The following is a 24624-nucleotide window of genomic DNA, read 5'->3' as shown; positions in this document are numbered from 1 at the left end:
TATTATCGTTTGAGTACAAAATTTGAGAAGTTGTCGCCGGCGACAACTCGCCTACTGTTTTCACGTGACAAGTTTTCACATGAAAATTGCGATCATGATCGTCTGATAATGATTAAGCACAACACTGTTGTTGATTCAATGTTATCTGTTTAGATGTAAACTAAATAAATGGAATAAAAAAATGTTAAAAGCAAATTACAAAGGAATTTCAAAATGAATGTCCGAAGATCTAAAGAAATCTCCTAGACGATTTACTCAAAAAACCCTGATTAATCCACCTAGCGGTGATGGTGCGTTTCTCGTTCGTTCAAAAGGTTTGAGAAATGTATAAGATAAATCTAAAATAACACCAATATGTGGATAGGTCTTATTTTTCATATTTATATATATAATAAAACTTCTCGCCAAATGCAACTTGTTGCAAACAAATCGGATGAGCATAAGTGCCAAAACAGGTATTTTGTTTGGTGGATTTGAAAGTTTCTATAGAACTCTAGTAACACAGTTCGGATCGATTTTGTCGCAGCAACTTCAATTTGACTGGATTTGGTCGCATATGAGTCGACTAGTATGTGACAAGTGTACTACTCGGGGAAACAATGGAACAAGATTCTCCGTCGAATACAATCCATTGCGAGCGAATAGATCAGAGCCTAAAATATGCATCTTCATGAAGCAACTTCGGTCCGAATTTTGACAAACATCGCATGAATATTCAAAACATACAATGACATAGTAAGACGACTACTCCACCAATTCGTTCATTCGACTCACTCTTCATTATGCCACCTAATGAATGATCCCATATCAAAAAGCTAATAACATTAAAAAGTTAATGAAAAGTATTAGTTTCGGAATGTATGTGACTAATGCGATGTATAAGTTTTTTCTTATACATATCATTAAGCGCCTGCTTTGGCAAAAAAGTATTAAAAATCTTAATAATAAATAACATTAAATTTTTTACGTGTAGACTTCACCAAAAATTTTCAATTATTTTACACTCTGGAATAGATGAAGTCTAAGTGCCAAAAAAGTGAGCTAGACTTTTGTGCACTCTTTTTTACAATAAATAGTATTTTGGTCATAACTTCTAATAAAACTTTTAATAGAAGACAATGGGACACGATTCTGCGTCGAATGCAACTGGTTGCAAGCAAATCGGTTGAGGATGAGTACCTCAAAAATGAGTGAAATTTTTTACGCGATTTTTTCGTATAAACGTGTATTTTGACCATAACTTTTTTTTAAAGACAGAATCACCGTCTTCGACCAGAGGTCGCACAGACTGAACACTAGCATGAGACAATGGACAGGACATTCACACAACACCCAGCGGACCAGTGGAGAGCTCTTAGCTTTACGAAAAGTTTTCTCCTTGCCATGACAGGAATCGAACCCACACTCCAAAGCACATGCGTCTAGATGATTGACGTCGCTAACCGCACGGCCACGAAGCCCCATTGATCCATAACATAGTCCAATCGGGCAAATTTTCAATAGGAAACAATGGGACAGAATTCTTCGTCGAATGCAATTTGATGCGAGCAAATCGGACGAGGATAAGTGCCTGAAGAAGTGACATTTTTCAGCGATTTTTACATAAAAAAATATTATTTTAGACATAACTTCTAACCTTCGTATAAATTTGTATTTTGGCCATAACTCCGAAGCCCATAGTCCGATCTGGCCAATTTTCAATAGGAAACAATAGGACTGTATTCCGCGTCGAATCGGCGAGCATATCGGTTAAAGATAAGTGCCAAAAAAATGAGTGACACTATTTGCAACTTTTTGCGCACATACACACACAGACATCACCTCAATTCGTCGAGCTGAGTCGATTGGGTCTCCGGGCCTTCTATAAAAAAATTGGTTTTGGAGCGAACATATAGCCCAGTGTACGAGATTAAGGTGTGCGCCGGTCCAAAAATTGGCGGCGGCGGCGGCGTGAATCGGCGTGGAGTTTTTTTACGTTCGTTCCTAGAGGATTTTTTTCCTGCATTTTTCCACGATGTTTTCAAGACTTCAACTTCTGAATTTCGACGGAAAAATCTGATACACTTCTCCCGAAAAATTTTTTGAGCTTCTCCAAAGTATTAATTTGAAAATTATTTTCGGATTTTCCATGGCTACTACTTTGAAGTTTTGAGAATTCTTTGAAATTTCCAAGGAAGCACTATGGAATTTCTTGGGAAAATTGTTTCAAGTTTCCACAGGGAAATATTCGGAAAATCCACGGAAAGTTTCTGTTAAGTGTTTTTCGAAATTCACACAGAAAATCGAAATGTGGACATTAACATAAAAATTGGATTTCAACGGCAAATTGGTCGAAATTTTCATTGGAATTTGCATTCTATGGAAAATTCTTCGGAACGGTTATACAACGGAAAACAGGTCGGCCAAAAATTTCAAATTGGTAATTTGGTCGAAAAAACCCTTTTCTCTAACACGTCGTTCAGCTGAAACGGTCGTTTGGCCGAATAGATCATAAGGCCGAAAATTTTGTTCGGTCGAAATTGTTGTTGGTCCAACAAACAAATGTTGATTACTGAACGGGTACTATGGTCAAGAATATCCACCGGTTTGGCCAAATAACATTCCCTGACAAACGACAATTTCGGCCAAACAACTTTTTGACCAAACGACTTTTGCGGTCAAATGGCCAGTCAGCCGAACGACATTTTCGGCCGTATGTCCATTTCAGCTAAATAAAATTGTCGGACAAATGACATATTCGGCCAAACACCTTTCGGCCTTGTCGCTATCAGCCAAACTGCCTTACCTGTTGTTTGGCCGAAAGTCAAGAATAACATGTTAGGCCAAAAATCGTCTAGCCAAACTCCATTAGGCCAAATTAAACGTTTGTCCGAAACGGTATTAGGTCGAAATGGTTTGACCGAAAATAACATTTGGCGGAGAGCGACAAACAGCCGAAAGGCTCATTCGGCCGAATTGGTAATTTGACCGAAAAAGTTGTTTGCCCTAACAGTTTATTTGGCTGAAATTGTAATTTGGCCGAAAATGCCGCCTGGAGGAATGTTGCATTTTTTTTTTTCATTTGAGATAGGTAGATAGTATATTTATAGAAATATGCAAAAATTTCCACTGCCTACCGGAAGGAACATGGCGGTGACCCGTCACATATTGTCCTTTCAGTGTGCGGGACAAACCGAGTTATTGGTTATTGAGTTATTGGTATCCCAAGTAACATTTTAAGTTCTATAACGCTCTTAAAGACCAAAATTTACTCTACAAGAGTGTTATAAAACCAACATAAAACCAAAATGTCACTAGGGATGTTCTTGTTAATAGCAAAACCTGATATTTTTATGATATTTCGATGCAATTTTTTATTATTTTCGCAAGTTATGTTTACTCTTTTTTCAAACAAGTTAATATCATGTTTTGTTATCAATATCACAACTTCTACAGCACAAAGCACATGCTTGAGAAAAATGAATATAGATGAGTGTGATTGATCCGCAATTACCTTAGGTACCTGGTTGGACCGTATTTATCACATTACCAATAAAGATAGCTTAATGAGGTGGTAAAATGTTCGAGAATTTTTGAAAAGAAGCTCAAAAAGAAAATAGAGAAAGGCTATAGCCCCTCCTAGGCATCGGGGCTAGGTACGCCAAAGCCGGAAAATCATCGGAAATTTCAATAAATCGCCCTATTTTAACGGAAAATTATGCGGCCTTTTTTAATTTTGAATCAAGTGGAAAATTATAGACCAACGGCGTGACAAATTTCAAACGGCAGCGCGCCGATACAAAAATGCCGGCGTGGCGCGGCGGCGCAAACCTCTAGATCTACCAGAGAAAGTGTGAGATAGCAAGTACTTAAAAGACGCCTATGGTTAGTTTGATGATCTTAATTGTTAGGGCTTTCATAATTTCATGAAATTCGTACTACACAACAACTTCTATATTCATATCGATCGGGATCTGCTAACAGTATCAGCAACACAACTTTGAAACATGTAGATTTTTGGGCGGCAGTGAACTTCCAAGATTTCTTAGAAATTTAGAATCCATTTTAATTGTTGACTACCCAATTGTTGCAACAGTCCCATGCGCCCATGAGTTTACGTGCACACATTCAGATCGAAACAAAGCGTAGATAACCGGCGTGATAAGGCCGTTATTGTCTTATCGATGTCCCCACATGAATGACCACCGCACTGGATGGATGGCAAACGCACTCAGTCGTCGTTAGTCATTTGCAAAATCTATAAATCAAATAACTACAAAACCTACTTCAATTGACGATGCTAGATCCGCTGGAAACTGCAGTTGTCATCGATAATGGATCCGGATGGATCAAGGCTGGCTTGGCCGGAGAGAATGAACCGGCGGTTGTGTTTCCCACGGTCGTCGGTACCAGTGCCGAAGAGCAGGAGGTCGTGGGAAGCCTGGAAGCATCCAAGCTAGTGAATCCAATACAACTCGGTAGGATAACCGATTGGGATAACATGGAAAGATTTGGCATTACATTCTACGATCAATTGACAATTAGTGAACACCCGGTCCTGCTGGTGACGTACCACTCAATCCGAAGGCATACCGCGAAGATGACACAAATCATGTTCGAGTCGTTCAGCTGCAGCTGTACTCAGAAAATCAGGCAGTACTTAGTTTATATGCTTCGGGACGCACATCAGGTGATTAGATTACCTCGTTGATATGATGTTTTCCATATAATTCAAACAATCATTTCAGGAATTGTTGGATTTGGACACGACGTAACGTATGTTGTCCCTATTGATAGGGGTCACATTCATTTACAACCATCGAAATAATAACCATTGGGGTAGCAGATTGACAGATTACTTGGCTAGTTGTCTAGCCGATAGAGAATAACTCGCTGACTAACGAAACAGTTCGAAATATCAAGGAGAAGCTGGGGTACTGGCTCTTAACTTTGAAAAGGAAATATCTACGGCATCGGAAATGTATTTTCTACCCAACGGCAGAAGCATCACCGTAGGACAGGAGAGATTTCGCTGTGCGGAGGTTCTCTTTCAACCGTCACTCGTGGGTTTAGAAACTTCGGGCATTCATCAGGCATTAAATTCAATTATAGTGCGACATCGATGTCCGGAACGAACTGTTTGCCAATGTGGTGCTTTCCGGTGGTTCACCATGTTCGGTGGAATGGCCAAGAGTTGGAACGAGAACTACAGGCGCTATAGCCCCGGACGCAGTTAAGATCAAGGTGATTACTCCTGCGCAACGCATATACTCGGCTTGGAGGTGGTTCAAATTTGGCATCGCTGGCCGGTTACCAAAACCTGTGGATCAGAGAAGAGTATGACGAGTTTGGATTGGACATTGTGCAACGCAAGTGTCTTTAGATTTACATTATGTTACATGAAATACAGCATGCTTTCATGTGTGTTATCGAATTCGTTTTTAGCGAGTTCCAACCTGAGTTGGAATCAAAGTCTATTATATACAGGTAATCTTCGATATAACGTACCCCCGATATGAAGTAAACTGTATATAACGTCACTCGATATAGAGTACATTTTTCCACGATATAACTACACTTAATTGACGAGTTATTCGAATAATTTTAAAATTGTCGGGTATTCATGTAGGGATGACATCATTTATAGATTCTATTTTGTCACCTAGAGGCATTACCTACCTGGATTCCCGGTTGGCTACAGCCTCGATACACTTATGCCTGGCGTATTGTAGCGCTCCATAATCTCAGTCTTGGGCGATGTTTCTTCAGTTTCCACGAACGTTCAGGGTCCCAGGTCCGATTCCACCGCGTGCAGCCAGCGTGTTCGTGGCTTTCCACGGTCGCGGTCCCTATCTGGTTCTCTGTTGAATATTGTTTTCGCTATTCTTTCTTCACATTAGCACTAAGTGACCTGCCCACTAAGCCTGCCATATTTTATACGATTCATAATATTGTCTTCTTATATACTTGATACAGCTCATCCTTCAGTTTCCACGAACGTTCAGGGTCCCCAGGTCCAGATTCACGCGTGCAGCCAGCGTGTTCTGGCTTTCCACAAGTCGCCGGTCCCTATCTGGTTCTCTGTTGGATATTGTTTTCCTTCTTTCTTCCATATTAGCACTAAGTGACCCCCTAAAGCTGCCATATTTTATACGATTCATAATATTGTCTTCTTTATATACTTGATACAGCTCATGATTCATTATAAATAAATTTCGTTTCCGTCTGCATGTTGCGGGACCTAAGCTTGTTACTAATTTGTAAAAGGCCCTATTCGCAGCAACAATACGTCTTTTCCTTCACGGGAAACGGTATTGTCACATGTCACAAGCGTTGCAGGTAAACAGCATCAAACACATCCACAGCACCAACACCACTGGTCTTCCCTATCTCTACTTGCCACCATGTACTTTGTCTTGGTAGAGTTAATGGTTGAGCCTATCCTCGCCACTTCCCTCTTCAGTAGGACAAAGCCTTCACTACTCTGCGATCGATTCCAATTGGGTTGATGTCGTCCGCAAAGCCCTGGAGCATATGCAACCGTGTGATGTTACTGCCGTTTCTCTGCACGCCAGATCGACTAATAGCGCTCTCGATGCAATGTTGAACAATAAATTCGAAGAGTATAACCCTGCTTCAATCCGTCTAAGGTCACAAACGGGTTGACACTTCGTCTGCAATCCGGATCTTGATTTCGAGCCATCCAGCGTTGCACGTACCAGTCTAATCGGTTTCGCCGGAAACCATGTTCAGACATTATCTGCCACAGCTCATTTTTTCACTGAATCGTACGCTGCTTCGAAATCAATGAACAGATGGTGAGTCTGCAAGTTGTACTCCCGGAATTTACCAAAGATCATCCGTCATTGATCGGCCCTCACGTAAACCTGCTTGATATTCACCGACGAAGGACTCCTCAAGCGGTCTCAATCTGTTAAACAGGATACGCGATAGGATTTTGTACGCCGAGTTTAGAAGGGTGATCCCTCTGTAAATGGCACACTCTAGTCTGTGCCCTTTCTTATAGATTGGGCATATGAGGCTTTCCAACCAGCCGGCAGGTAGTTCTTCATCCTCCATATTTTCTGGATAATGTGGTGGATTGATTGATGCAGCTGATCACTTCCGTGTTTGAGAAGCTCGACCGGGATCTTTTCTTCCCAGCAGCTATACTGATTTTCAGCTCGTTTAGAACCTTCTTACTTCTTTAGGCGCTCCCTAGAGGCATTATTTTTACAGTTTTCTGCAATTCACGATCCTCAAATTCTCCGTGGTATTTATAGGAAAACATTGAGTTAATGAGGTTTGAAGCATGTTCTATTAGATAAATGCCTAGTCGATATTGGACAAAAGTCTGTCAAAGTTAGAATTGATGTCGAGTTGCTTTCTGATCAAAAAAAGTATTGGTATTGTAGATCTAAGCTTGAAAAATGCGGAATTGTCTACATATCTGCGAGCCTTCCGAGCCTCTTGAAAGGGACTTCAGGCCTCTGAAAGGGGCTTCCGGCCTCTCGAAGGGCTTGAGCCCTCTTGAAGGAGGCTTCGAGGCCCTCTTGAAGGAGACTTCCGAGCCTCTTGAAGGAGGCTTCGAGCCCTCTTGAAAGGAGGCTTCGAGCCCTCTTGAAAGGAGCGCTTGAGCCCTCTTGAAGGAGCCGAGCCCTCGAAGGGGCTTCCAGGCCCTCTTGAAGGAGGCTTCCAGGCCCTCTTGAAGGGCTTCCGAGCCCATCTTGAAGGAGGCTGGCCTCTTGAAAGGAGGCTTCCGAGCCCTCTTGAAGGGGCTTCGGCCCTCGAAGGGCTTCTGAGAGCCCTCTTGAAGGAGGTTCAGGCCTCTTGAAGGAGGCCAGGCCTCTTGAAAGGAGGCTGAGCCTCTTGAAGGGAGGCTAGGACCTCTTGAAAGGAGGCTTCCGGGCCTCTTGAAGGAGGCTTCGAGCCTCTTGAAGGAGCACCGGCCTCTTGAAGGGGCTTCCGGGCCTCTTGAAGGAGGCTTCCAGGGCTTCGGAGCTTCCGGTCCATCATCATCATCATCATCATCATCATCATCATCATCATCATCATCATCATCATCATCATCATCATCATCTCATCATCATCATCATCATCATCATCATCATCATCATCATCATCATCATCATCATCATCATCATCATCATCATCATCATCATCATCATCATCATCATCATCTCATCATCATCATCATCATCATCATCACCATCATCATCATCATCATCATCATCATCATCATCATCATCATCATCATCATCATCATCATCATCATCATCATCATCATCATCATCATCATCATCATCATCATCATCATCATCATCATCATCATCATCATCATCATCATCATCATCATCATACATCATCATCATCATCATCATCATCATCATCATCATCATCATCATCATCATCATCATCATCATCTCATCATCATCATCATCATCATCATCATCATCATCATCATCATCATCATCATCATCATCATCATCATCATCATCATCATCATCATCATCATCATCATCATCATCATCATCATCATCATCATCATCATCATCATCATCATCATCATCATCATCATCATCATCATCATCATCATCATCATCATCATCATCATCATCATCTATCATCATCATCATCATCATCATCATCATCATCATATCATCATCATCATCATCATCATCATCATCTCATCATCTCATCATCATCATCATCATCATCATCATCATCATCATCATCATCATCATCATCATCATCTCATCATCATCATCATCATCATCATCATCATCATATCATCATCATCTCATCACTCATCAATCATTCATCATCATCATCATCATACATCATCATCATCATCATCATCTCATCATCTATCATCATCATCTCATCATCATCATCATCATCAATCATCATCATCATCATCATCTCTCATCATCATCATCATCATCATCTCATCATCATCATCATCATCATCATCATCATCATCATCATCATCATCATCATCATCATCATCATCATCATCATCATCATCATCATCATCATCATCTCATCATCATCATCATCATCATCATCATCATCATCATCATCATCATCATCATCATCATCATCTCATCATCATCATCATCATCATCATCATCATCATCATCATCATCATCATCATCATCATCATCATCATCATCATCATCATCATCATCATCATCATCATCATCATCATCATCATCATCATCATCATCATCATCATCATCATCTCATATCATCATCTATGGGCGATTCACAGCGTCATCGTTGCGACAGTACTATGTCCGCTCCGTGCCTGACGAAGCCGAGCGCACATAATGTTGAACAAAGTTCTTGTGACCCATAGCACCGAATTTAGTCCCATATTGTTGCTTCAACCAAATCGAACTGGATTGCGCTGCTAGGGAAATTCAATGTTTCAATAGATTACGTTTGAACCCTTTTTATAATAGTTAAGCAACATCTTGAAAAGTTCATCGATCGATTGATACAAAATCTCAAAATTGGTTGAAAGATGGATGAGTTATGAACATGAACCCATACTCCTGACCACTTTTGTTGACGGTCTCAAATTTGAATGTGCAGAATGACCCTCCAATTTCAACTGACTTATCCTACGTCGAAAAATAAGGAAAATCCTTCTGGAATGGAAAATTTCAAATAAAAAGAAGAAAGGACAGCTTAGGCTAGCTTTATTTTCTCAGTAACAGAAGCAACAAATATGCATTGCGATACAAATTCAATAGTCCTATTGGGATTAGAAAGCCATTCTCACTGAACATGCTTAAGAGTTTCTTTAACCTAGATGATGACTGCCACTTACTTACAATATATTTGAAATTAGGAGAGGATTATGAGCGACACTTATTTTACAAGATACCGAGGAGTCAGACAAGAATTGCCATCGCACAATGGAAATCCGATTTCAAATTGGAAAAAATTGATAACTTTCTTCGAACAACTTAGAAAAGATCGAGCTTATTCGAAGGAATTTTGCGATTGAGATTGCTGTTTATGGACGAAACGCTTCGGTATGTAGTTATTGAGCTCTTTGCCCTAATGCCCCATATATCGCGAGTTTCAAACGATTTGTCATTTTATCTTTAAGACATTGTTCTAAAATTGTGTTTATCTCTTCACTGTGGATCCATAGAAGGGCACTAAATATATTTTGTTGGTAAAGTTGGAAATTTAAGGGATTTTGGGGTCAAATAACATCAAAGTGCATTTTATTGCAATTTTCATATATTCTGTAAATATAGTAATATTAACAGATAAGTGTTGATATTATTGTCCAAAGTGGAACAGATATGACAAATGTTTACTGAACGAAAATTAATGTTCGTTTCACAAATGTTTAATTTGGTTATTTTTTGGTAAAAACGATTTTAAAACTTTTGAATAGCAACATGAAACATTTCCAAACCAAACCCGATAGCACTACTAGAATAGTCATATGTTATGAGTCTTGATGTGGTCAGATAGGAGGTGATGGGAGATACTCTTTTCTTACCTTTTGCCCAAATTCTATAAAATAATAAAGCTCAATGATTCTGAGAAAGAAAATGATGTAGTAATTTAATTTAATTGATATTTTCTAGTGATATAATTAAAATAAAAATAATCATATAATTCATTAAAAATATTGATTATAGGGATTTAGGTCATACAGCTCATTTAATGTAATTTTTATTCAAAATAGGATAACATTTTTCACAGACGACACATAGAAGATTAAGGGCTTATTCGAAAGGGTTTTCAGAAATTCAGTAGAAATGTTTTATAGACGTGAGACACTTCTGTATGTATTATTAAGCTCGTTTTGCCCAATGTCGCATAATCACGTTTATCATATTTTTCGTGCTTTTATTCTTCCAAGTATTGTACTAAAGATGTGTTCTCCTCTTCATTAAAGATCCATACATAGCACTATACATATTTTGTTGGTAAAAGTTGGAAATTTAAGGATTTTGCGGTCAAATAAGTATAAATTGCACCTAACTGAACTTTTCATGTATTCTGTAAAAATAATAATACCAAGAAATCATTTTGCACTATATTACGTCAAATGATCATTTAAGGTTATTATACGGTGGTTTAAAACATGTGAGTATTGAAGTAGCTCTAAATATGGTCAATTTTAGAAATCTACAGCATCAATGTTACTCCATCATTTCTTACCAGAATCATTGAGCTATATTATTTTATAAGGGAATTTGTGAAAGTTATTAGAAAAGAATATTTCTATTTACTCCTATCTATTGTCACATCGACTAACATATTTACTCTTATCTAGTTGTGCAACAGGTAGTGTTTGGGAATGATTGGCATCGCACTTTTCAGAAGCATTTAAAAATCGTGTTTTACCTAATAAATCACAAACAAAACACTTGCGACACTGACTTCATTAGTTTTGTTTCCAAACATTTATCAATATCTGTAGAACATTTTGGGAGAATACTAATATTATTTTTACAGAATACATGAAAAGTTCACGTTAAGTGCAATTTAATAGTTATTTGACCTAAAATCTTGAATTTCCAACTTTTACCAACAAAATATGTATAGTGCTATGTATGGATCTATAATGAAGAGAGAACACATCTTTAGTACAATACTTGAAGATAAAAGCACGAAAATATGATAAACTGTGTTGTATGCGACATTGAGGCAAACAGCTTAATAACTACATACAGAAGTGTCTCACGTCTAAACATTTCTCACTGAATTTCTTGAAAACTGCCTTTCGAATAAGCCCTCAATCTTCATGTGTCTTTGAAAATGTTATCCTATTTTGAATAAATCATTAAATGAGAGCTGTATGACCCTAAATCCTATAATTCAATATTTTTAATGAATTATATGATTATTTGATTATTTTCATTATATCATTGGAAAATATCGACTAAATTAACATTACTACATCATTTCCTTGCTCGAAATCATTGAGCGTTATTATTTTATAGGAATTTGGGCAAAAGAGTAGAAAAAGTATCTCCCATCACCTCCTATCTATGATCACATCAAGACTCAACATATGACTATTCTTGTCTAGTAGTGCTATCGGGTATGGTTTGGAAATGTTTGGCATCGTTGCTATTCAAAAGTTTTAAAATCGTTTTTACTCAACAAATAACCAAATAAAACATTTGTGAAACGATTTATTTCATTAATTTTCGTTAGCAAACATTTGTCAATATCTGTTCTACACTTTGGGACAATAATATCAACACTTATCTGTAAATATTACTATTTTTTACAATATGAATAGCACATAAAATGCACTTTGATGCTTATTTGACCCCAAAATCCTAAATTTCCAACTTTACCAACAAATATATTTAGTGCCTTCTGGATCCACAGTGAAGAGATCACAATTTTAGAACAATGACTTAAAGATAAAATGACAAATAGCTTGGAAACTCGTGATATAGGATTAGGGCAAAACGAGCTCAACTAATACAGAAGCGTTCCACGTCCATGAAACGCCTACTGAATTCTTTGCAAAATTCTTCTGAATAAGCTCTAGATCCCTTCTGTAATTGTTCGTAGAGAAGTTATCAATTTTTCCACCTTTGAAATCGATTTCCCCATTGTGCATCGTTTTTGAAAAAAAAACGGTGGCAATTCCTTGTCTGACTCCTCGGTATTCATTTTTGATTTTTATTGTGAAAAACAATGATTTTGCAACAATTCCGTAATGCTATGTCTGATCAGTCCAATTTTCAATAACAAACAATGGGACCGATTATTATTATTTATTCAGACTAAGGCCGAAGTGGCCTGTGCGTTATAATATAAGTTATTATATATATTTATATATTATAAGAGTCTTCTCCATTCGGCTCGGTCCACGGCTACACGTCACCAACCACACAGTCTACGGAGGGTCCGCAAGTCATCTTCCACCTGATCGATCCACCTTGCCCGTTGCGCACCTCGCCTTCTTGTTCCCGTCGGATCGTTGTCGAGAACCATTGTCACCGGGTTACTGTCGACATTCTGGCTACGTGCCGGCCTCCTCAGTCGTCCGATTTTCGCGGTGTAAGACGAGATGGTTCTCCCAGCGCATGCAACTCGTGGTTCATTCGCCTCATCCACGTTCAGTCCGCCATCTGCACCTCACCATAGATGGTACGCAGCACTTTCCTTTCAAAAACTCCAAGTGCGCGTTGGTCCTCCACGAGCATCGTCCAGGTCTCGTGTCCGTAGAGGACTACCGGTCTAATGAGCGTTTGTAGATTGTCAGTTTGGTACGGCGGCGAACTCTATTCGATCGGAGCGTCTTGCGGAGTCCAAAGTACGTACAATTTCCAGCCACTATACGTCTCCGAATTTCTCTGCTGGTATTTCGGCAGTCACCAGTGAGCCCAAGAATAATGGGACCGAATACACCATCAAATGCAATTCCAAAAAGAGTGTCTCCAAAAATTTGCAGAAATACGACCAAAATATTCATGAAGAAACAAAACAAATGAGAATGTATCTCATTGATTTATTCTTATTAATATCTGTAATTTTCATACAAGCCATATCTTACCAAGTGAATAAGCTAAACCGAGATAAATTTGACAAATAACGTTACATTACCGTGTGAACGCATTACTCAGCATTAACTATTTTCGACACCACCAAACGCCGATTCAAGACCAAATCGCTCCAGATACGGTAAGAAACGTGAGCGCGAATCGTCCACCCACGTGTCGAAATTCAGCCGTTCCCATCCAAATACAAGCAACAGACGAAAATCCGCTGACTCGCGGTTACTCGTATGCCTGCTTTGCAAATAACCAAAAATGAGTATTGTGATCACAGTTGAGCTAAGTTGAGCGTCTCCGAGTTCCATTATTTTTTGTCTTGCGATTCTAATCAGCAAGGGGCACATATACAATTGGTCCCGTTGAAACTGATAAAAACCTCGAATCTTATCTATAAACTATAAATGACCAATCAATCGCTGGGACGTGCTTTAGTCGACTTTGAAGTGAACCTTGGGCTTGGAATTGCTCTCTGTTAATCGAACAAAATGGCGACGAAGAGATTGCCGCGTTGGTCATCGACAATGGATCCGGAATGTGCAAGGCCGGATTCGCCGGTGACGATGCACCTCGTGCCGTGTTCCCTCGATCGTGGGCCGTGCCCCGCCAGGGTGTGATGGTCGGTATGGGCCAGAAGGACTCCTACGTGGGCGATAGGCCCAGAGCAAGCGCTATCTTGACCTGAAGTACCCGATCGAGCACGGAATCGTTTCGAACTGGGACGACATGGAGAAATCTGGCACCACGTTCTATAACGAGCTGCGTGTGGCGAGAGACATCCGTCCTGTTGACGGAGCACCACTGAACCCCAAGGCTAACCGCGAGAGATGACTCAGATCATGTTCGAGACCTTCAACACGCCAGCGATGTATGTTGCCATCCAGGCTGTGCTACTTGTATGCTTCTGGTCGTACGACTGGTAAGGCTTTTGAAAAAATAAGGTTTATGTTTGAGTTTGATGTGATTATTTTTTCTGTAGGTATTGTTCGACTCTGGAGATGGTGTCTCCACACTGTGCCGATTCTACGAAGGTTATGCCCCTGCCACACGCCATCCTGCGTTTGGATCTGGCTGGTCGTGATCTGACCGATTACTTGATGACCATCTTGACCGAACGTGGCTACACTTTTACGACCACCGCCGAGCGCGAAATCGTTCGTGACATCAAGGAAAAGCTTTGCTACGTCGCCCTAGACTTTGAACAGGAGATGGCAACTGCTGCTACCTCGTCCAGCTTGGAGAAGTCCTATGAACTGCCGGACGGACAGGTTATCACCATTGGTAACGAACGGTTCCGCCAAACTCTATTCCAGCATCCTTCATCGGAATGGAAACCGTTGGCGTTCTGAAACGGTGTTCAACTCGATTAAGAAGTGTGATGTCGACATCCGTAAGGATTTATTCGCCAATACCGTCCTGTCCGGTGGATCTACCATTTCGCCGGAATCGCTGATCGTGAGCGCGAACTGTCAACGCTCGCTCCGCCTTCGATCAGGTCAAGATCGTCGCCCCGCCAGAACGCAAATACTCGTCTGGATCGGCGGATCGATCCTGGCATCACTTCCACCTTCCAGCAGATGTGATCTCAAAACAGGAATGAGAATCCGGACCCGGAATCGTTCACCCAAGTGCTTCTAAGTATCATCCTGTTATACAACTGATAAAAAATTCGATAATAAAACTATAGACTAATCACGCCATATAGGAAGCCTTGAACACTCCAGTGTCCGATTCTAATCAATCTAAAACAATTCAGATGGTTTCGTTTATCCCCGCGTACATCAGATAACGACTCGAAATGAAATAGGTGAACACGAGTAAGTCTGCTGATTCTCGAGCATCTTGGGAAAATTTCGACCGTTTTCAATATTCTCGTACGCGCGTCGGGAAATATGCCGATTTTCTCTCCCATCCGTATTTGGGATGAGGTCGGGGCGCGCGCCGCCAAAAACGAAAAATCGCGCACGCCCGGCAGCTCGTTGTCGTCGTCCAGTGGGCACCGCGACGCCAACGGCCAACGTGGTGGTATAAATATTGGATTATTATAAATCCAATTAGCCAGTAGTGTACCGGAGATCTGTCGAGTTGTGTCCTCGCAAGAACAGAACATTGAATCCAGCCCAGTCGGGAAGAAAGCCTCGTGTTTGTCGAAAGTTTGAACTGCAAAGGTGAGCACTATAGGGCATCGTGGCCGCGATTCGTTTGGGTGGAAAAGGATTCCGTGATTCGTTTTGGGTCAATTGATTATTGCGAAGTGCGATTACGCTGATTGTCTTGTGGTAGGGTATTGATTGTTTATCAGCGACGATGATTCCAAGATTCGTGCGCAATTGCCAATGGCTATCTGTTGGTGCTATCGCTGCTGGTTGGATGATTGTAAACTTCAATGAGATAACTATGGGTTTATAGCAGTGTCGACGTCGAGCAGAGCATGTGTTTCCGACTTGTGAACGACGTTGAAGTGGTTCCAATTTGAACACCGTGACGAGCCATATATCTTCCATTGAGAAAATCGTATTGAAAAGTATACTACATTTTATACTTGAAGTAATAAAAATGCACGAAAACTCGAGTATCATTGGATGTGGTGTAAATAACGGTACGAAGGAAAGTCTTGTGCACTATCGCCATGTTTCGGGTGCTTTAAATATTAAATATGGACTATTGAAGCAGTCAATTAACCAGGGCAAGCTTTTCAGCTCTATCTGAATAAGAGCGAATGTCGCAAGAGGATTCTCTTCGCCGACTTCCTCTTTATAAAAGTGACAAGCAGAGGATTTCTTTTGGTTTATCATCTCCATGATAGAAAACAATGCGAACTTGCAGTCTGAGTGAAATCTCTTGTCACTTTTATTTAAAGAGGAGGGTCGCGGAGAATTCTCTCTTGCGACATTCGCCCTTTTACCAGATAGAGCTTGATTTGATCACAATTGATTTTGATTACTTTTCACCGTTGCGTTTGAAAGTTATGAAGAAAATGATTCATCGAACCATATAAGCACCATATAAGGTTGGTGTCTTGGCTAACTGCGATAAAGGCAGCATCAGCGTAGTTAGCGTTATTAAGTTTGGTGACTTCTCACTTTATACCGAGAAAATAATAAAAAAATCTTTTTGACATGGTAGCCTTCGAATGTAATCAACCGAACGCCAGAATAAGAATCGATCTGTATTGATAAACAGTAGGGTTTTTTTACACTGTGTTTTCTTCTTCGTTTGAACAAAGACTACAGCATCGGAACGATTCTGACCAATGTGATACACTGATGGAAATAAGTATAAATACAGACTCGGTTTCCATACAAATTGGCCCTGTTGGGAGTTTAATATCTCGATTCTTAGCCATTCGATTGGGTTAATTTTTTGCCAGCAGGCTAAAATGACTTGAATTCTTATTCAATGAATGCTGCATTTATGCATATATTCTGCTTATACGCGTTTCTGTTAGAAATACAGTTCTGTTGTATGGAGCCTCATATAAAAGTGGTGTCTTTATAATTATTTCCACATTCGAAGGTCAAAATCAATAAAGATATATACAATTCACTCAAAACCCGATAGTTCAAGTTGAAAACAGGTGCCTAGTAAAATTTTAGACAAATCAAATCGCCTGAATCGAGATTTCGATGCTCAAACATGATGGAAATAAATGAAAATCATGCTTGTCTTTATACTTATTTCCAGCGGTATAGTGGTACATTATTTCGTTCAGCAGAACTGATCACTTGTTTGAAAAGTTGATAAAAAGAGTCAAAACCGATTCAAATTATGACAACATAAAATCATGTAGATCCCTCTCTCTCTCTCTCCAATCTCAACATAAAGATTGACCACTTCATCTATAAGATGGCAATAATACAATTTTCCATTTCCTTTCTGCATTTTCCCACGCAGTTAACCCACCACAACCAGCAGAATGTGTGACGACGATGTTAGCCGCCGGTCGTTGACAACGGTTCGTATGTAAGGCCGGATTCGCCGGTGACGATGCGCCGCGTGCCGTGTTCCCTCGTTGTCGGTCGCCCCGGCACCAGGGTGTGATGGTCGGTATGGGCCAGAAGGACTCCTACGTCGGCGCGAAGCCCAGAGCAAACGTGGTATCCTGACCCTGAGTACCGATCGAGCACGGCATCATCACCAACTGGGACGACATGGAGAAGATCTGGCATCATCGTTCTACAATGAACTTCGTGGCCCCTGAGGAGCACACCCGTTCTGTTGACAGAAGCCCCACTGAACCCGAAGGCTAATCGCGAAAAATGACTCAGATCATGTTCGAAACCTTCAACTCGCAGCCATGTACGTCGCCATCCAGGCCGTGCTGTCCCATACGCCTCTGGTCGTACCACCGGTATTGTGCTGACTCCGGAGATGGTGTCATCACACTTCCCAATCTCGAAGGCTACGTTTACTCGCATCCGCGTCTGGATTTGGCTGGTCGCGATCTCACCGATTACCTGATGAAAATCCTGACCGAACGCGGCTACTCACCACCACTGCCGAACGTGAAATCGTTCGTGACATCAAGGAAAAACTATGCTACGTCGCTCTGACTTTGAACAGGAAATGGCCACTGCTGCCGCTTCCACTGCACTGGAAAATCCTGAACTCCCTGACGGACAAGTCATCACCATCGGCAACGAGCGTTTCCGTGCCCAGAATCTCTCTCCAGCCATCCTTCCTGGTATGGAATCGCGGCATCCACGAAACCGTCTACAATTCTATCATGAAATGCGACGTCGATATCCGTAAGGATCTGTACGCCAACATCGTGATGTCCGGCGGTACCACATGTACCCTGGTATTGCCGATCGCATGCAGAAGAAATCACCGCCTCGCCCGTCCACCATCAAGATCAAAATCATCGCCCCACCAGAGCGTAAATCTCCGTCTGGATCGGTGGATCGATCCTGGCCTCCCTATCGACCTTCCAGCAGATGTGGATCTCAAAGCAGGAATACGACGAATCCGGCCCCGATCATGCACAAGTGCTTCTAAGCTGCGCTTCCACCTGGACAATGCCACAAACAGTTTTAATTGTACTACGATAGCTTTAATGGTCAAAATATTTGCGAAAATTACTCTTCTGTTCGAACGTATCGAATTGTCTCAAACGCCTTATACTTTCATCGTGCTTTAGAATTTGACTTTTCCAAATTGAGTAAGTTACGCCTCTCATACCTTCCAGAGTCCGAGATTCGTGCTAATTAGTGCGCATCCTCTATTTGATTTTAATTATCATATAGAATTGTATCACCCTTCGTTCTCCATCATCTTATTTATTGACATTCAAAATACTTATTTATTTACGAAACGAGGAATAAATTTGTTGATCTTTTAAACTGGAGCGTGTTTCTTTTCAATATTCTACTATCCGAAATCAAAGCCAGAGCAACAATTTTCGATTTCTGTTAAATGCCAGGGAGATAGATCAATGCGCTAAACGGATTGACGGTCAGCTACAAATAAAGTGTCAAGTTTTCGCTTCATTATCGCGTGATCAAATTAAATAGACCAACTGGCCTCAGCCAAAAAAAACGACAACTATTCGATACTGCGCAGACGAATTGCGATTAGCAGCTAACTCGATAAACTTGATGGAAATCAATGCTATAGACTTGATAGTAAAAAAATGCTGAAATGCTTTTTTTGTCTAGTTATGATAGGAAAAGCTCAACTTGTCCGTTTTGTACAGTGACAATGATCTCATCGGACATGTTGAAGAAAGAATAAAGATCATTCACATTAACTTACATTCTTTTGTTTTAACTAATTTTATTTGCTAATTATCTAATACATGCATTCATCTTTTTAGACTAGGTGTTCCGTGTTTTCTTACAATGTTTTAAACTTAAACTAAACTTAACCTAATTTGTACTAAGGGTACAATGGAAGATTGCAACGATTTTTGTCTAAAATAGGAAATTATTTTGCAATGTCTCAATATTAGAAACTCTATGAAGTTCATTGGTACTATACCACGGAGGCAACTTCAGAATCATTTCCAAAATTTTATTTTGAATCCTCTGAAGTGCCTTCTTTCTGGTATAGTAGCAACTAGTCCATATTGGCACAGCATACAACATGGCTGGTCTAAAAATTTGTAAATCAAAAGTTTGTTCTTAAGGGGATACGGGAAGCACGAACAATCATCAAATCGTCATTTTTCATCATTGAATCTTTTTTCTACAACAATTATGGTTTTGAAAAAGTATCAGCGCGCGTGTATTCCAATCTACATGCTGATACATTTATAGTTTCATCAAACGACTGTAAACCGAAATATGCCGCTTCAGAGTTATGAGGTGATAATGCCAGAAAGAGACAAAATATAGGAAAAATAACAAGGTGTGTAGTGCTTCCCCGAGTCACCTTAATACAAAGTTTTGATTTTCTGTTTATAAGTGGATACAGACACTTCATATATTTGTTACATTTGGCTTGAATGCCTTCAATGTGAATTTTAAAGTAAATTTTTGATCTAGCAGAAGTCATATTTAGCTTCCTGAACCAATTAATTGGAACCCCATTCATAGTGACAATATGTCTGCTAGAGGTTTAAATAGCTCTCCGCTTATGTGGGAAAATTATAAGCTGAGTTTTGAAAGCATTCGGGAAATTTTCATTTTGCAAGTAAGGAGAAAATATCCAAACATGTTTTGCAATCTACACAATGACACGAAGGCTTCGCCCTTTGGTTAAGAGACCTATGTCATCTGCACAAAGATTTTTGACACCTTACCTGATTTAAGTAAGAAATAAAAATGTTATACAATATGTGCCCCACTATGCTGCCTTGGGGAACACCAGCTCTTACAGGTAATCTATCAGATATAGAATTCTGATAGTTTAACTGCAGTGAGCGATCTGATGAATAATTTTGGATCAGTTTAATAATGTACAGAGGAAAATTAAAATTCATCAATTTTACAATCAAACTTTTATGCCAAAAGTGCTTTCTCTATATCAAGAAGAGCACTCAGTCGAATATCCTTCAGATTTATTGAGTCGACTTAAATTCGTAACTCTTAACTGTGGTAGTTAATGCCCTGCGAAAACCAAATTCTCATCGGCAAAAATAGAATTCTCATTAATATGAACCATCATTCTATTTAAAGATTCTTTTCAAACAGTTTGCTTATTGAAGAAAGCAAACATTAAGGATAGCTAGAAATTTCAGCTATTTTGTCGCCTTCAAAATTGGAACACTTTGGCGTTTTGCATTTATCTGGAAAGTATCAATTGAAAACATTTGTTGAACAAATTAACCAAAAAGAATAAAGAGCTCTCAGAAAGTTTTATGATAAGGTATAGAAAATACCATCATCACCGGGCTTTCATATAAAAATTTTCTAATAATAGATCTCATTTCATTCAAATTAGTTCCCAACGAAGGGTCAAAAACATTCTCTTGATTGAGAATGTCTTCGAAGCTCGTGTAACCTGATCCTCAATTGGCTAATGGAAAAGACTAAAATTATGGGCACTCTCGAACTGCTGAGCAAGTTTTGAGCCTTTTCGCCATTTGTAAATAAAATTTTACTTCCCTCTTCAAGCGCTGAATTCGCTTTTGAGATTTTAAAGAATTTTGTTAATTTCCGGGTTTCGAACTGGGATCCAACTTGAGATTATTCTCAAACTTGGTATTTCTAGTGAAACGTTTTTAATTTCATTTTGCAAACATCGCTAAATAACTTCAATGCGGATCGCGAGTCTTTGTTATTGCCTTCGTAGATGAACATCGTCGTCGTCAATAATGGAGTTGAATTTAATTTCCCATTTAAGAATTGCGATGCCTCTGGCTTCGACAATTAAATTTGTCAAAGATACGAGAGCATTTTCAATATCACTTTTGATATCGAGAGGAATATCAGTATCAAAATTCCTATCGATATACGTTTTATATAAATCCCAATCAGCTCTATGATAATTAAAAGTAGAGCTGATTGGATTGTTAATGGCTTCTTGTGAGATTTCAAACGTCACAGGAAGGTGATCAGAGTCGAACCCATGATCCTACAATACGCTAGAGTGGTGCTTTAACCAACTAAGCTACGAAGGACCTCCGTCGGCCTTCGCAACCTAGCTACTGAACGAGCTCGAGATTCCCAAATTGGACGCATAGTCAAATCACTCGCAATCCATTTCTCAAGTCAACACTTCCACATGTGTATAGTACGCGTTCACATTAGAGGAGCGTGAGTATTTAGAATGTCTGGCGGCACACAGCTGACTTGAATCCGTTAAAACTAAATCATTGTAGAAGGATTTCGACTGGAAGGAAAACAGTTGGTCCATTGTGTTATGTTTACTTTGCATCCTATGCTCTGTCATTGACGTTCGCCGTTCGGACGAACGTACTAGTCGAAGGGCTCGAATAAGAGATAAATAAAAGACAAAAGTTAGTCTGATCTGAAACCCCTAACCGAACAGGTGCCTTTTAATAGTTACTCGGATCTACACCTCGTTAGTCAAATAATCCTTTTGCTACATATACACCTCTTAAAAGTGGCGACGAGTAAAAAAAAATAAGGTAACTTTTCGCGTTTGCATAAAGTGAAACTAAGTAGTTACCCTTCTATCAGCTGTTACGGTGTGATTTATCGCTGAAAAGCAATTTCGCCCGCGCGTTGCCCGTTGAAAGCGAATTGAGGTGATATACACTAACCACGAGGCAAGAGTCAAACAACCTTCCGAAATTCGAAGACGCTACGCTAAATCGTAAGTAAAAGTGAGTAGCTGAGAAAACGTAAAAAGAAAACTTTTCTATTCGGTGATTTACGACAAAGCTCGATTTGCAAAATCGGTGGTAAGTTTACGAAAAGGCCTTTTCACACTCCATTGTATGGTTGGAAATAAAGGTGATCCAAAAACAAAAATCTTTTATTCGCATAGATGAAACAAATGTTTCATTGTGACATTTATTCTTTTGTTCAACACGGCATTAATGCTTTTTTTAATTGAATAAAGGTGTTTTTGGCAGCGTGTGAGGCGCGTAAACCTGGATTTTCCGCAAAATAGGTCTCAACGGAGACGGAGTGGTTTGAGATAAATTTTGTCTGCTTCTATTCACTGCAGTTTTCGAGGTTCAACAGGAAGGAACAGAAAAGCAAGCGCAAAGGGTTTCTGGCTACAGGAGTAGTCCGCTTTTTTGTCCCGTTTCTAATATAAATTATTTCAACTAGATAATCAAAGTGATTTATAAAGAGTTAATGGATATTTCTTTTGTCTACTTTTTATTCCATTTTGAACTATATGACGTTCTGTGAATGCTTATTGCTGAAACGAAAAATGTTTTAAACGGTATTATGGGATTTTTATGAAATAATTTGTGTTTTGTTCTACATTTTTAAAATAAAAAACTTTTGTTGATTGTCGGTCGGCTGATTAGTTCGCACAATGAGCTCTAGTGTAGCTTTCTCTTAGAACCCTACCGTAGGGGAACATCGTTTAACGATTGGTCACCCGATTGAAGTATTTCTTCAGGGTGAATAAGGTGAAAGAAGATGATCAACATGGCTTCTTTATCACCTGAGGTGGCCCAGTAATATTCCGAAATGAAGCTTCTTTTCCGGGAAGCTTTGAAGAGGCACTTTGGACAATTGTGTCTAGCTAAAATCGTCTGATAAACGGATCCTGATCTGGCTAGGCAAATTTGGTACCAGAGTAGAATCCAGATGAGTCCACGGAAGACTTCATTTTAAACCTGAAACTTCAAGCAAATTCTGCGGTTTCAGAATTTTAAGAGGTCGCCATTCTCGATCGCCTTATTGCCGGTATTAATGATAATAATCTTAGCAGCGCCTACTGAGGCGAGGACAAGTTGAACCTGCAATTGCGGAAAAATTATCACTACTTGGGAGGTAGCTCGTGCAATGGGACTGCTCAACCAACCGAATTTGGTACATCCGGCTATGGTAGCAGTTGCCAACGGACCTAGTGATCACTTGGGAGTGGCGGCCAAGGTTACGCAAGGTCTATGGATTTGGCTCAGAATACCAAGATTCTGGGAGCGATGTAAGGGGCAACAGTGTGAGGGCCAGTAAAAGCCGATTAGGTTTCCGACCTTCAGGCGCTGCATCAAACACAGCAACCAGGATCGCGGGTGGATTTCGCAGCCAGGAGGGCATATGTGGAAGACAAAGACAGTGGACACGACCAGACTATTCATAAATGACCTGCAACTTTTGCGGTCAAAGGTCACATCCGTAAAAAGTGCTTTAAGCTAAAGAACCTTAACCGTGATGCAGTCAATTTGGTAGAATCAGTAGACCGACCTCCGCTGACCGTCACATTACGGAGCTTCTGGAAGAATGCGAACAAGGGATCGACGAAGACGACGACAGCGACTCAGGTAATCTTCAATGTATGATGGTAGCGTCTATAAACAAAATTAGTAACCCTTGTTTGGCAAGTGGAAATAGAGCAAAATGTTTGAAATGGAGATCGATTGTGGCGCGTCTGTGTCTGTTATGAGTAAAAGACAATATTCGTTGAATTTTAAAGATAAACTGAGTAAATATAATGAACCATTGATGTGTTAATGAGCAAAATTGAAAATTGAAGGGAAGCAAGGGTTTTGTAAAAATTAACGGTAGAGAGGCGTAATGCAGCACCTAGTTTTAGATTGTGACAATGATTTTTACCCGCTTTTTGGTCGAACTTGGCTGGACATGTTTTACCCCAATTGGAGACATTTTTTCAATAATTCTTTACAAATCAACACAACAAATTTAAAAGTGTATTTACAAAAAGCTTCACCACACCTATCACGGATTTAAAGCAGAATTGATAATGAAGGACGAAACTCCATTTTATAGAAAGACTATAAGTGCCTTACAGGTTAAAGGAAAAGTGTCTGATTATTTAGACAAACTGGAGAAGGAAAAGGTTATCACTTCAGTTGATACTAGCGAATTCTCCCATCATCATAGTAATGAAGAAAATAACGAAACCGCGTGATAGATGTAAAGTTTCTATAAACAAAGCCTTGATACCCAATTCATATCCTACCTACATCTCAAGATATTTTTGCTAATCTGGCTGGTTGTAGAGTGTTTTGCCTAGATCTTGAAGGGCATGTGCAATAACT

General features: G+C 39.9%; 1 protein-coding gene and 3 pseudogenes across 3 annotated transcripts in view; all 4 read left to right on the top strand.

Annotated features, from left to right (window-relative positions):
- Window positions 1–24624, top strand: part of LOC134220658 (major royal jelly protein 1) — a 248982-nt gene that overhangs the window by 140122 nt on the left and 84236 nt on the right. The window lies entirely within an intron of this gene.
- On the top strand, window positions 4193–5362 carry LOC134220650 (uncharacterized; annotated as a pseudogene).
- Window positions 14053–15170, top strand: LOC134212292 (uncharacterized; annotated as a pseudogene).
- On the top strand, window positions 17446–18530 carry LOC134220642 (actin-2, muscle-specific-like; annotated as a pseudogene).

Source organism: Armigeres subalbatus, chromosome 1, assembly GCF_024139115.2.
Source record: "Armigeres subalbatus isolate Guangzhou_Male chromosome 1, GZ_Asu_2, whole genome shotgun sequence".
Lineage (NCBI taxonomy): Eukaryota > Metazoa > Arthropoda > Insecta > Diptera > Culicidae > Armigeres > Armigeres subalbatus.
This window is presented reverse-complemented; position numbering and strand designations above follow the sequence as displayed.